The following is a 13601-nucleotide window of genomic DNA, read 5'->3' as shown; positions in this document are numbered from 1 at the left end:
GTGCTGGATCCCTAACACAGGGCCCAGCAGAAGTAACGCCTGCTTGAGTGTTGTTGGCAGGGTAATAATATAATATAATAATTTATAGTTTTAATTTGAACATTTCACCTAAAATGTCATATGGTGTGCTTGAGTGTGATATGGTTATGTTATAGAATTACATGCTTATGATTCTGTAATAAAAGGTTTTATAATAAAAAAGGGGCATTGTTTGTGTGGGACCCCATATATTACCACCTGGAAATGTCAGCTCTTGGTGTGTGAGAATGTGGGGTTTTCTTTTCTTTTTTTTTTTAAAGATTTTATTTATTTTTAGAGAGAAGGAAAGGGAGGGAGAACGAGAGAGAGAGAGAAACATCAGTGTGTGGTTGCCTCTCATGGACCCGCACTGGGGACCTGGCCCACAACCCAGGCCTGTGCCCTGACTCTAAATTGAACCGGTGACTTTTTGGTTCACAGGCTGGCTCTCAATCCACTAAGCCACACCAGCCAGGGCCAGAATGTGGGGTTTTCTAGATTGTGGGCCTTTGGATGTTCCTCAAACCTGCCAGCTGCCCGCTGACTGACTGGCTGAGGGCATTCTGGCCGGGGCTGCAGAGGACCCTTCTGACTTGGAATCTTGGCTCTTCCATTTATTAGCTGTGTGACTTTGGGTGTTTAACCTGCTTCCTCTGTAATGGTGACAATAAAGCAACTTGCTTTATAGGGGCTTTACTACGACTCAGCTTAGGACAGTGCCTGTTATACTGTCCCAATGTTTTTTAGCCTCAAAATGAGAAAGTCAAGGAAAGCACTGTGTTGGCAGCTCACCAGCAGAGCCCGCCTTACAGTGAAAGGATGTAGCAGCAGTAGCCCAGACTGAGATGTCACAGTGTCGGTATTGATCCCTGGGCCCTGGGTCACTGAGTGTATATTGATACATTGTTTACCATTTTTATTTCTTTTATGCTCCCCCACATATATGATTAAAAATAACTGCTTACACGTTAAGGCAAAAGCCTGCTTTTGGGTGTAACTTCCACATCAAATGTTCAGTGGGTAAATGAAAAATGTGAGTCATGCAGTACTTGGCACCTTCAGCTTTTAATATTTGGTGACAAACTTCCGATAGAGAGGAGGGATTTCAAAGTGGAAGTCCTTCCAGATCCAGATGGCAGAAGGCTTCTTCAGATGAAGCAACTTGATTCTTAATGTTGATTGGGACTAGTCATTGTTTGAATTTTCTCCTCCGATTTTCTCAGCTTGCTAGGCCTCCGTGGGGGCCAGATTTAGTTCTGAATTTACCACTTTTGTGCAGAGTGAGCCCCCGCTTGTGGAATGTGCTCAACTTGAAGGATATGAATTATTTCCAGTAGCTTTTTTAATTCACAGCAAATAGAAGACAAAATGTGTGTAGACCAACAGAATACTTGCAAGCCATTTTTCTGCCTGTTTGGAGAGCTTGGGTTTGCTCTCTCTAGTGACTGTCGACAGCCATGAACAGGATATAGCAATGGTGCTGTTTGATTTACATGTCTGAGCTTTGTTTTCTTGGCCAGGATCTTGAAGACTGTTTCCAAAATAGGTGTTTCTTCCTTGGCAGCAGATTTGAGTTCTTACATTGTCAGTCCTGTGTTTTTCTGAAGTGGAGTGGAGTTGGGGGTATGGGAGAAGGGCCAAGTGGCTAATATTAGCACCCCCTCACACATCATGTAATTTTGAATGCAGTGGAACTATTGCCTGAATTGCAAATGTAGGAAATTCCTATAAAACACACCTTGACCTGGTTTGTAGATATATACTTGAGAGAAATATGAAATTTGGAGAACATGGTGAAATAGTTGTATAGAATACGCTCCAGTGAGAATTTCAGAGGCAAAGTCAGAAAGTTCATTGATAAAATATCTTGGATAACAAGGAGAAAAGAAAATGTCTGGTAATGCCCTGATGGTTCCTTGCAGCACTGGTGATTCTAGGTGCCTGATGAGCCCAGGTTTGCTGGGCCTTCTAGGCGGCTGCTGTTAATTCCAGCAACTGCAGGCAGCCTCTGGGGAGGCCTGAGGTCAGGCTTGTGAGTAAAACAGTTATAAGGCAGGAGAAACACTTTTCTGTGTGGTCCTTAAGGTTGTCACAGTGTGGAATTGTTCAAGAAACTAAAAAAAGGAAGTTGTACATCTTAAATATATTTTATTTTAAAATAAATATTGTCTAAAGGTAGTTACTGTTTTTGCATGTTTTCTTTTTCGAAAGACTTTATTTTCATTTTTTATCAAAATTCTATAAGGCTCGGTGTTAAGGAACCAGCCCCTGCCTCACCCCCAGCTCAGCTCCTGCACCCCAGAGCAGCCTCTGCTTGTCCAGGTGCAGGATTGTGCATCTCCCAGCGCTGGGCCTCGCTTACCAAGTGGAACTACGGGGCTTGTATGGGGTGAAAGGCCTCCTCCTCTCCTTTTTCTCAGAGTAGTTATATCTCTCTTTTGGGATCAACCCATTTTAGGTATTCAACAGTTGGATGGCTGTGCCTATGTGCATACTAGTTTTCTGTGCACAATACCTCACTTGTCCCTGAATTCTCTTCCAGCAATACATGTCTCTTTAAAACTTGGGAACCTGTCAAATAAGTAGGTTTTTATTTCTTGGCAACATCCCTCCTGGTCCCTCATTTTTCTGTTCTTTCCAGGACTGGCTGCCGCCAACACCTTCCCCATCAGTTGGGGCTTCCTTTCCTTCTTTCCTGCTTTGGGACCTCCTGTCTCCTGAATTCTGTGGTTTCTTCTTCCTTGCTTAATCTCTCATTCGTGGGGAGCTTCTCTGGTAGCTTCCTGGTAAAGGGTGTTCATACCTGTGGATCTTCATTCTAGCCTCCTGTGGTCATTGCCAAGCTTAAAGTTCGACTGAGAGCAGTGCCCTTGGAATTGGAAAGACACAGCGCCCAGGGCTTGCCTTGTTGAGGGTTTTCTGGCTTCCTGACATTGTGCTGTTTCTCTCCAGTGCCTTCTAGAGCTGTTGCCATACTCTCATTCTCAGGTATGAAAGTGCGCCTTGGTGTGTGTCTTTTTTTTTCTGCCGCTGTTTTCTGCTCTCCGGAACTTGTTATTCAGATGTTGGGCCTCATGGACACATCTGCTGATTTTTGCCTCCTTTCACTTTTCATGTCTGTCTTTTTTGATGTACTTTCTTCTAATCTCTCTGATATTTTATGTTGTATTTTTAACTTAAGAGTTTCCTTTCTTGTCCTCTGAATGTCCCATTCTTATGACCTGTCCTTATTTCATAGATGCAGTATCTTTTTTATTCACTGCCTACATTTGCCAGTTTTTTTTTTAGTTTTCTTCTGTTTCTTGCATTAACTTCTCTTTTTAAAATCTTAACTTTCACTTTATAAAATCTTCATGAAAAAGTATTATTATTACTGTTTTTTAAAAGATTATATTTATTTACTTTTAGAGAGAGGGGAAGGGAGAAAGAGAGGGAGAAAGAGAGGGAGAGAAACATGGATGTGTGGTTGCCTCTCACACACCCCCAACTGGGGACCTGGCTTGCAACCCAGGCATGGCCCTGACTGGGAATTGAACTGGTGATCTTTTGATTTGAAGGCCAGTGCTCAGTCCATTGAGCCACACCAGCCAGGGCTGAAAAAGTATTATTTAGTACAGGTAAACAATTTTTATAACACATTTTGGTTACAAAATGTAATAATGTGACTAATACCCATGAACTCTCTCCCCTCAACCCAACCTCAGCCCAAGAACCAGAGTGTTCCCGATGATTTGCATCAGCCCGTATGCCCTCACCCATTTTCCTGCCGCCCTGTCCAGGACAGGTAACTGCTGTCCTCAATTTTGTATTCATTGTGTTATAGCCTTAAATAATGTTATTTTTTAAAAGATTTTATTTACTTATTTTTTAGAGAGAGGGGAAGGGAAGGAGAAAGAGAGGGAGAGAAACATCAATGTGTGGTTGCCTCTCATGAGACCCCCACCAGGGACCTGGCCTGTAACCCAGGCATGTGCCCTGACTGGGAATCGAACCTGTAACCTTTCAATTTGCAGGTCTGCGCTCAATCCACTGAGCTACACCAGTCAGGGTGTGTTATTTTTTCTTATCACAGTTGTATATAGGGTGGGGTAAAAGTAGGTTTATAATTGTTCCTATGGGAAATAATACAATAATTAATAAATAATAATGTAAGAATAACACTTTGATATACTCAGAATTGTAAACCTACTTTAACTCTACCCTGTATATGCTTAACTACTATATTATTTACTCCTGCTTGGTTTTGTTCGCTATAAAAATGGTATTGTCATTCTTCATGTAGAGTTACAGAACTTGCTCTCTTGACTCAAGTTATGTTCAGAGATTCACCTATGATGTGGTAGTAAACCTGATGTCTGTTTTCGAACAAGGCACTAGCATGTTTACCTGGAAGGGGTGTGTTCATGTGTGTGTGTGTGTGTGTGTGTCTGTATTGGGGGTGGTTTTGGGGGCAGCCTCTTGGTGACCTTCACTGTAAGTGATCAGCCCAGGTGCTTTGGTGAGGGAAGTCCCCAAGTGTCAGTGTCTGTGGCTCTTTTGTCTCGGCCTGACAGTTTCTCCAGTGAGAAGCCGTTTGTTTCCTCGCTGGGAGGAGTGTTTGGGGGCTATGTGTCTGACCACCTGTTTTCTAGGAGCTGGGCTGGGGAGAGGGCTGGGCATGGTCTCTCTTAGAGAAACCCCATGTTCTGCCTACAGGGGGGGGCGGGGGGAGGGGTCTCTAGGTTGTGTGAGGTGGGAGAGGGGTGTGATGGGAGGTTACTGGCATTTTGCTCACCTTGCACCCCCTTCCTTCTGAAATTCTTGCTGCACCCCCTGTCTGAACCTTTCCAAAGTCTGTGGCAGGAGCTCGCTTGCTGCCTGTGGGCCTCCCATCTTGAGGCTGGGCTGTGAGCTTCCTCTGATCTGTGAAGGCTGCTATGGTGGGTGCAACAGCTTTCCAGCGTCTGAGAGTTAGAGGGCTGTTCCTTTGCTCTCCCCTTACTTTTCCTCTTTGTCCTATGAGTTTAGGCCTTGCTGTTCTGGAGGAAGTGGAGATAATTCAGGTGTCAATCTGCCATATTAACCTGGAAGTCACACGTTTTCAGAATGCCTAGATTTATGTATGGGGTAAGGCTATATATGACAACACCGGTTTTATAGATAACACATTAGTTTTGTCTTTCAAAGAAACCTTTTGGGAGCTCCTTCCAATCAGGCTGCCAGTGAGTGAGACATGATTAACATACGCTGGGGATCATCTTCAGAGTGACTTCATGAAGCACCAAAAACACCAGTCTCCATGGTGGAGGACCCTAGGTTGTGATGGGAAGCAGCACAGCATGACTCTTGAGACCTGAGTTCAAATGCTGTCTCTGTCACTGAGTGTGTTGGATGTCTCCACTCTGCTGTCTGCAAGAGATGACGCCTTCCTAACTGGCTTGTTACAAAAACACAATGAGGGAATAGATGTGAGGTGCCTGTGGGTAGCTGCTCTGTTAATGGGAGCTATTATTAACTGTAACATCTTTATTGGACAAGGAAATGACACCCCCATCTCACCTTTATGTGGCACCTCATTCTGAGTAGTGGTTCTCCCACCCGTTTTCATTTTTACACGCTGACTCTCAAAAGGACTAAAAACGGACTCGACTTGGATTGCAGTGAGTTTCTGTGATGGTTACGTATCTCCCTGTCTGTTATTTTGTCCCTACCCCTTCTGCTTGTTATCTTCCCAATACTTTGAGGTCTAATTTCCTGCCTCAGAAATCACTTTTCTCCCCTTGTGCAAGGCGGTGGATCCGTAGCTTGGAGACCCCACCTCAGGCCCTGTCTCCCTGAGAAACCCTCTCTGCCTGCCCAGCCCCAGGAGAGGAACCCTGTCTGCTCCGAAACCCCACAGCCTCCACAGGCCGTTGTGTCCTCTGTGGGGCTCCTGAATCCCGTTAATTTGGCCTGGTGCTCTTGCCTGCCAGGGGCCATTCTGGGCTGAGGGACCATGCCTGCTGTGTCTGTGGTCTTTCTTCTCCACGGTGCATGGCTCTTCTTCATTGAGAAATGGCAGACAAAGCTTAGGATTTTACTTGAATTTACAGGTGGCACAGTAGGAGAGTCGTCAGGGTTTTGCAGGTGTTTTATCACCTAAGTCACAACATTCAGTCTGGCACTTTTTCTGTGTTCTCGCCCTGTGTTAAGGAACAGCTTGGGTCAGCTGGAAGTGTGCAAGTAAGGCATGCTGAAGTCCTCACCGATGTGTACTGGCCAGAATGTTGTGCCACAGTTGCAGTGTTTACTGCATCAGCACTGTATCTTCTTCACCCATTCTCCTCCCTGACCTTAATTGTTTCTCTGAGCTGGTGTTTTCCATTCTGTAATTGAACGCTCTAAAAATGGGGCTGTCACCAAGTCTGGTGGATGTGGAAAATGAAGCGGGCTTCATAGGGGGACGGCACGAGCAGGCGGGTTTTGTTCCTCTCGATGGAAACCCCAGAGGGCTGTGCCTCTCCCAGCCGGGACAGACACTGCGACGCAATCTGTTTCCTGCAGGCCTAAAGAAGTGCTTCCTCCTTGTGGTTAGTGACTTCAAAAGCTGCCCCAGTTAGATGAAGTTCAACTGTTTCTCCAATTCTGATGACGCTGGGGCAGCCAGTCACTGCTGTGCCGCTGCTGCTTGTGCATTTGAGGAAAAGCCGCCTCCTGACCCCCACGAGGCATCTGCAAGGTTTCCTCTTCTCTCTGGCTCCCTTGTCATCATTAGCTGAGACTGCTTTCTTGATGCCAAATTAATTCTGGGATCCCTCTTTGGGCCTCATCCTCCTTGACCTGTCCATGTCCCCTTGCTCTGCTGCTTGCTGCTACCTCCTGGGACTCCCACGCATGCCTGCCAGCCAGACCAGGCCCCTGGGTGTTTGAGCCTGCCCCCTCAGTCACGCTATCTGTGCCTTCTCCCCGAGCGCCCTCTCCATCCTTCTCCTTTAGCCTCTGAAGTCTTGCCCAGCTCAAGTTCCTGTTTCTGTTTGAAGGAAGCCTTTCGGATCCCCTCCAGCGGTGGAATCTGTCCTTCTTTGAACCCCCCGGGGCACGTTGGGCCTGCCCTATATTTCTGCCCTCACTGCACCTAGTGTTTCAGTCATCTGGGTCCTGGTTTTGTTCCTCTTCCAGGCGGTCAGCTATCAGCACAGGGACTGTGCTGGACTCTGAAACTCCAGCACCTCCCACAGTGCCTTGCATATAATAGGCATAGCATTCAATAAATGTCATATTTTTGAAATATCTGTAGAAGTAAAAAGAAATGCTTTTTTTTAGGAGTCAAAATGCATGGCTTTCATCCATTTTCAATACATAAAAGATGTTTTCAACACAAAAAGGCCTTTCACTGCTCTTACTTAATAGTCGGCTTCTGGAATGATGTGAACCAGAATGAAAAATGAGGATGAGCGCCTCTGCAATCAGCTGTTCTGAATTAAAGCCGAGTGAGTGGGACTCAGGTGAGAGGAAAGGACGGGATTCAACCAGTTGAGGATTAATGTGTTGGGCTCCTTTAAACTCTGAGGACTGTCTCCCTGTGAATGAGCAGGAAGGGGTGGACAGAGGTTGTCTGGCCCCCACTCCTGCCCTAACAAAGCTGTGTGTGGCCCCTTACCTTGACTTAGCTCAGAATGACTTAGCCTTTCTGTGGCTTTGCATAATTGCAGGGAGGTTTTATATTTTTTTCTTAGCTGTTCTTCCTGGTGATTTTCAGAGATCATCTTCATCAGGTTTACTTAACAGCAAGGATGCCGAGGCAGGGAGCGAATTGCCCTAACAGTGAGGTTGCATGAGCTGGCTTGGAGGCCCTGGCTGCTCTGTGGAAATCTTTGCTCGCATTGGGTGGATGTGTGGCCGGTCCAGTGCTCTCAGTGTGCCTGCCTGCCTGCTCCATGCTGATCACGGTGGTTTGGATGTTCAGCATGCGGCAGCCCCGCAGCTGACTTTGCAGAGAGACTAGTTTGCTCAGCCAGCTGTGTGAGAGCCGACTAAAACTGAGGATGAAGCAAATCCCACCAAGTCCTTTTAAGACGTGCTGAACTTCACCAACAGATGAGGGGTTCTGGTCTCCATTCTGGCTGTGGACGTGACAGACCTTTGGCTAGCTGATAGAACTAACCCTGGGCGATTTAATTTTGGGTGATACATAATAAATCTTATGGACAGTGGTGCGGCTGAATTTGTTTCCACGTTTTCTCCAGTCAGCCTGGTCCCCTGTGGGCAGGTGGGCACCTGGTGCTTGCAGTTCTTGCAGGAGCTGCCTTAGACCCATGCATTCCCTGGGTGCTGCCTGGACAGTCACTCAAGGCCATTCCAGATAGCTTGGTCTAGTACAGATCACATCATGTGTCAGTGCCCCCAGCCTGATGTTACAACTGAATGCCGAGAGCACAGCCCAGGCGCTCTGCTCAGTCCTGAGCTAATGCCAGAACAAAAAGTATTTTGAAAACCAGACACTGTATTTCAGTTGTCACTGAGGAGTAGGGCTCATTACCAGGGAGCTTGGTATATATTGAAAAAAGAAAGGTATCTAGATTCCTCAAGGTTATGACAAAGCTAAAGCAGCTTTTAACCAAGCAAATAGATAAAATTGTTGCCACAAGTGTTTCAGTTTCTGTTTCTGATGGTGGTGGGGGTTCCATTGTAGTGGCTGACTTTGGTTTGCCTTGGTTGGTTTTACTTCCTTCAGGTCTCAGCTCAGAGGCCCCCTCCCATGCTGTATAAAATAGCACCCCCTCCTGGCCCCTCTCGCCCCTCTCCCAGGCTTTTTTGTTTTCATTGACTTACCGCATGAGCCACTATTTGTAAAGCTGCTGCCATTCCATGTGGACTGCAATGTCTTAATGAGAGCACACTTAGGCCCTTAGAATGGGGATGGCTTTTTAATCACAAGAAAGTCTCCATGCGTGTTCATGGACTGTGAAAATCAGTGCACTAATATCTTTTAAAAAATGCTTTATTTATTTTTAGAGAGAGGGAGAAAGAGAGGAAGAGAAACATCAATGTGTGAGAGAGACATTGATCCACTGCCCCTTGTATGTTCCCAACCGGGGATCAAAGCTACAACCCAGGCACATGCCGTGGTGCCCTGACCAGGAGTTGAACCAACAGTCCATCCTGTAGGACAATGCCACACCAGTCAAGGCCACTAATATTTTTGTTGTTGTTGAAAAAATCCAGTAGCATTAAGCCTTGTAGATTCAAGTAGATCAGATGGCTAATGATTGAAGATGGATTGGCATCCATTATCTTTGGAAATGTAAAGCTAGACTCAAGCCCTGGCTGGTGTGGCTCAGTGGATTGAGTGTGGGCTGTGAACCAAAAGGTCGCAGGTTCGATTCCCAGTCCGGGCACATGCCTGGGTTGTGGTCCTGGTCCCCAGTTGGGGGCCTAGTAGAGGCACGCAACCGATTGATGTATCTCTTGCACATTGCTGTTTCTCTCTCTCTCCCCCTTCTTTCTCCTCCCTAAAAGTAAAATAAATAAAATCTTTTAAAAAATTAAGAATAATAGAATGGTCTTTGAAAAATGCAGAAAAATAAAAAAAAACTAGACTCGAGGTCATATTTTTGTTCATCTTTTTGTTATGGAAGTGACTCCGGTGGCGGCTAGTTTGCAGTTGTCGAACCAGGGGTTAGGGGCAGAGCTGCAGTGAAACTTAAGTCCAGGTGTTCTTCCTGCCACCTGAGCTGGGAAGGAGGAGGGTTCATGGTTAACTCAGCGATGTCTGAAACGCAGTTTCTGGGGGCTGGAAACATTAACTTTAAAAAATGATTTAAAATTACCAATTGACCATATCCTGGGCTGAACCTACATGATTCAGCTCCTTTTAAAAATATCTTTTCTCAACAAATTGCTTCCTTAACATTTTAATTTGTTGATCATAAAGGAAGCTTGCCAAATATTAGCTGTTCTTTTCCATTTCCTACAGCTTCAAGCTTTCCTTATTTGGCATATTTCAGTGGAACTGTAAGGTCACTCCCTATTTTTCTTCCCAAATAACTATATTTATTACTGTCAAGTATTGGCGGGTTTGATCCAGCTGTCATCAGAATGTTTGGAAATACTGGTTTTTGCCAGAATGCTGATTTAATGATCTAACACTGACATGGCTTGTTTTCTCTGCTGATTTGATAGCTTGTGTGATCAGTAAGCGCCCCCCGCAGGGAGCCTCACGGTTCCTTTTGCCCCCCCATAGCTCTGTGGGCAGCGTCTCCGAGACTGGGGGCGGGGGGTGCTTTTTCCCCTTCCTTCCTTTTTTCCTCCCATTTTCTCTTTCTTTCTCTTGCCCTCTCTTCTCATTCTTGATCTTCATTCCTCCTTTGTGTTTTGGAGTTGAGAAGACCTGGATGGTGACAAAGACTCTCCTTGAAGAAGCTAGCATTGCTGCTGCTTAGTATTTTGAAAAGTACTTAAGATAGATTTTTGCCTTATGAAAGATTTCAAACATACTTCAAATCAGAGAGAGAACTATAATGAACCCCCATGTACTGCCACCAGCTTTACCAGTTAGTGGCTCATGGCCAGTCTAGTTTCCTGTCTACCCCCGCCTGCTTCTGGAATATTGAAAAGGACACTAAATTATTTTATTCATAAATATTATAATATATAGCTCTAAAAGATAATGTCTGTATTTTGAAAAAACATCATAGTACCATTATCACACATAAAGAAGGAAATGAACATGAAGAAAGAGTTTTAACTGTGTGCCCCTGGTGAGACAGCCTGGGGGCGAGTCACCTGGGAGAGGTGGTCTGAGGCAGAGGCCCACCCCAGGCCCTGCACTGCTCTGGCTCTGGCCTCCCCAGGGCCTGGGGCTAGTAACTGCCCCTCTGAGGCCCCATTTTCTCACCTGTAAAACCAGCCAGTTGCATTAGTTCTTCTGACTCTCCGTTCGAGTCTCTGAATGGGTGAGGTGCTGGCTCACTTGCGAAGTGGTCTCTCACGCAGCACCCTGGAGTGGGAGGTGGGCATGCATTTTGTGGTGGCTGTGTCAGGTTCCAGTGTGGGAGTTTGAGTGTTTCACTTCAGCTGCATCTGCTTGCTAGTTAAATGGTCATCTTTTATATACTGGCCCATTGTTCCATGTGGCATAGGTTCTGTGTTGTTGCTTGTGCTGATCATCTGAAACTCCGCTCAACAGTCGATTCTCAAAGTGGAAGATCTGGTTCCACATTTAGTAGTTAGCTGTTAAGGGTCAGTAACAGGTGTTAGATTTGCAACCCATTTTTTGCCCCAGTCTTTTGGAACTGAAATGATTGGGTCATTTGAATTTAACAAACTGCCTGGCACTGCAACAGATGCTGGAGCAACAAAGATCCTTCACTGCTGGCTGGACCTCCAGGAGCTCCCACATGGCAGGAAGGGAGGAGGGCACATGTCCAGCACCTTAACTACAGTGGGGCTGCGCCAGGTGTGGGACGAGGGGCTCAGTGCTGGCGGGGGGAGGGGGGGTGGAGAGCAGGCACTGGCCAGTCCTGATTTGGTGGTGATGATACTGCTGAGCCGTGAAGCATGAGCGGGATTTCACCATGTCCAGGCTGGTGGGGAGTGGCAGGCCGTCATGTGTCAGTCACCCATAATGCCACTAGCAGAGTCATAATCACTGTTACGGTTGTGATTAATTTCCTTTGGATATTTTTCTGTGGATATGTGGCTCTATGATATCTGTTCATTTAGTCAGTGACTCAAAAAGCACATATTGAGCATCTGGCCACGTCCTAGACACTCTACTTGGTTCTGAGGTTGGCCAATAGAGGTCAAGATAATTCTTGCCCTAAAGGAGCTTACATTCTGGTAGGTTTTATATAGTAAGTCATACTGTATGCTAGATGGATGACGTTTGTATTCTGTTCAATTCACTTTACAAATCACACCAGGCCATCCATGGAATTATTTGCCTGCCATTCCAGCCTGTGATGGCCCTTCAACTTGACAGAGAACAGCTGCCTGTGATATGTGACCCTCTCAACGCCAGCTCCTGAGGCAGGCACAAGGAGGTGCCCAGGGAAGGCTCTCTGCTGGGCTGGCTCACAACGACTCGCCAGCCCCTTTTCCCTTTGCGGTGCCTGTAAAGGTGTTGGGGTATGTTCCTCTTTTTGAGGAAGTCTATTCACCTGATCTGCAGTGGGGACATCTTGGTATAATTTGCAACCCAGGTATACCCTTAAATTGTTTTCATTACCAGGGCTGGTGTGGGGCAATTGTTATGTTGATTTTCTCATAATTTGTAAGTGCTTACTCAGTATGTGTTCAAAAATGCCAAACCTGAAGTTTAAAGTTCAGAAAGGATAAAGACCTTTTATTGTTCAGCGTATCTAGAAAATGTGGCTCCCAATTCAAATATATACCCAAACAGAAGAGTATAATGAATCCTTTTGTATCTGTTATCAGCTTCAGTAATTACTTGCCTATAGCTAACCTTGTTTTAGCTGTATTTTCTCATTCTCCTGCCCCAACTTAATTTTGAAACAAACCCCAGACCTTATTTCATCCGTAAATATTGTAGTATCTCTAAAAGATATGGACTTTTTAAAAAACACATCCACAATACCATAATCATATTTTCTCCCAAAAGACAAAAAATTGCTAATATCAACTCTCTAGTCATTACTCAAATGTTCCATAAATATCATAATTTTTAAAATTGGAATCAGAATCCAAGTAAGATCCTTACACCGTGATTGATTCATAGGTCTTTTAGTCTTTTAAGTTTCTTAATTGACCAGTTCCCCCGCTACCTCTCTCCCCCTTTTAATCTATTTCTGAATCTGAAGATCTGATTTGGGTCTCTTTATTTTTTGGCTAGATTCCCTCCTAAGTGATAAGTATTTCTATTAGGCGGTCAGAAGGCATGTAATGTGTATGTGATTGCCAGGTTTTCCCCCCATGATTTTTAAACTTGTAAAATGCACATGAAATTTACTCTCTCAACTGTTTTTAAGTGCACAGTTCACTGGTGCTAAGTACATGGACATTGTTGTGCAGCCATTAGCATCATCCCTCCACAGTACTCTTTGAGCTTCCCAGACCCAAACTCCACACCCACGAGGCACTAACGCTCCGTCCCCACAGCCCGCCCAGCCCCTGGCAGCCCCGTTCTACTCTGTGTACCTCCTAGGACTGCAGTCGCACAATACTTGTCTTTCGGTGACTGGCATATTTTGCTCAATGTAACGTCCTCGAAGTTTCAGCCATGGTGTGGTATACGTCAGATGTCCTTCCTTTTCAAGACTGAATAATGTTCCATTGTATGGGTATACTGTATTTTATTCATTCATCTGTCGATGGACACTCTGGGTGCTTCCATGTTTTAGCTGTTCGGATAACTCTTAGAGGTCCCACTTTGCGTTCTTTTGAGTGTGTACCCAGAAGTGGAATGCTTTTGATGTCTTGCGGAACTGTGTACTGTTTTCCATGGTGGCGGTGCCAGTTTGCATCCCCACTGGCAGTGCACAGGGTTCTGATTCCTCTCCAACACTTGTTTTCTGTTCCTTTGTTTTTTTTGGTAGAACCCATTCCAATGGGAGCGATGTGGTATTTGATTGTAGTTTTGATTTTCACTTTCCTGATAATGGTAG

General features: G+C 45.4%; 1 protein-coding gene and 1 long non-coding RNA gene across 8 annotated transcripts in view; one reads left to right on the top strand and one right to left on the bottom strand.

Annotated features, from left to right (window-relative positions):
• The window catches only part of CUX1 (cut like homeobox 1), a 364975-nt gene that overhangs the window by 23736 nt on the left and 327638 nt on the right, over nucleotides 1-13601 (top strand). The window lies entirely within an intron of this gene.
• Nucleotides 5509-11440, bottom strand: LOC118992838 (uncharacterized). The gene is made up of 2 exons (XR_005067723.1): nucleotides 10874-11440; nucleotides 5509-7267 (listed from the first exon to the last, which is right to left on the bottom strand). It is a non-coding gene; the product is annotated as an uncharacterized LOC118992838 (long non-coding RNA).

This window comes from Sturnira hondurensis, unplaced genomic scaffold (assembly GCF_014824575.4).
Source record: "Sturnira hondurensis isolate 20B ecotype Veracruz unplaced genomic scaffold, ASM1482457v3 Scaffold0008380, whole genome shotgun sequence".
Taxonomy (NCBI): domain Eukaryota; kingdom Metazoa; phylum Chordata; class Mammalia; order Chiroptera; family Phyllostomidae; genus Sturnira; species Sturnira hondurensis.
Note: the sequence above shows the minus strand (reverse complement) of the source record. Positions and strands in the feature narration are given on the sequence as shown.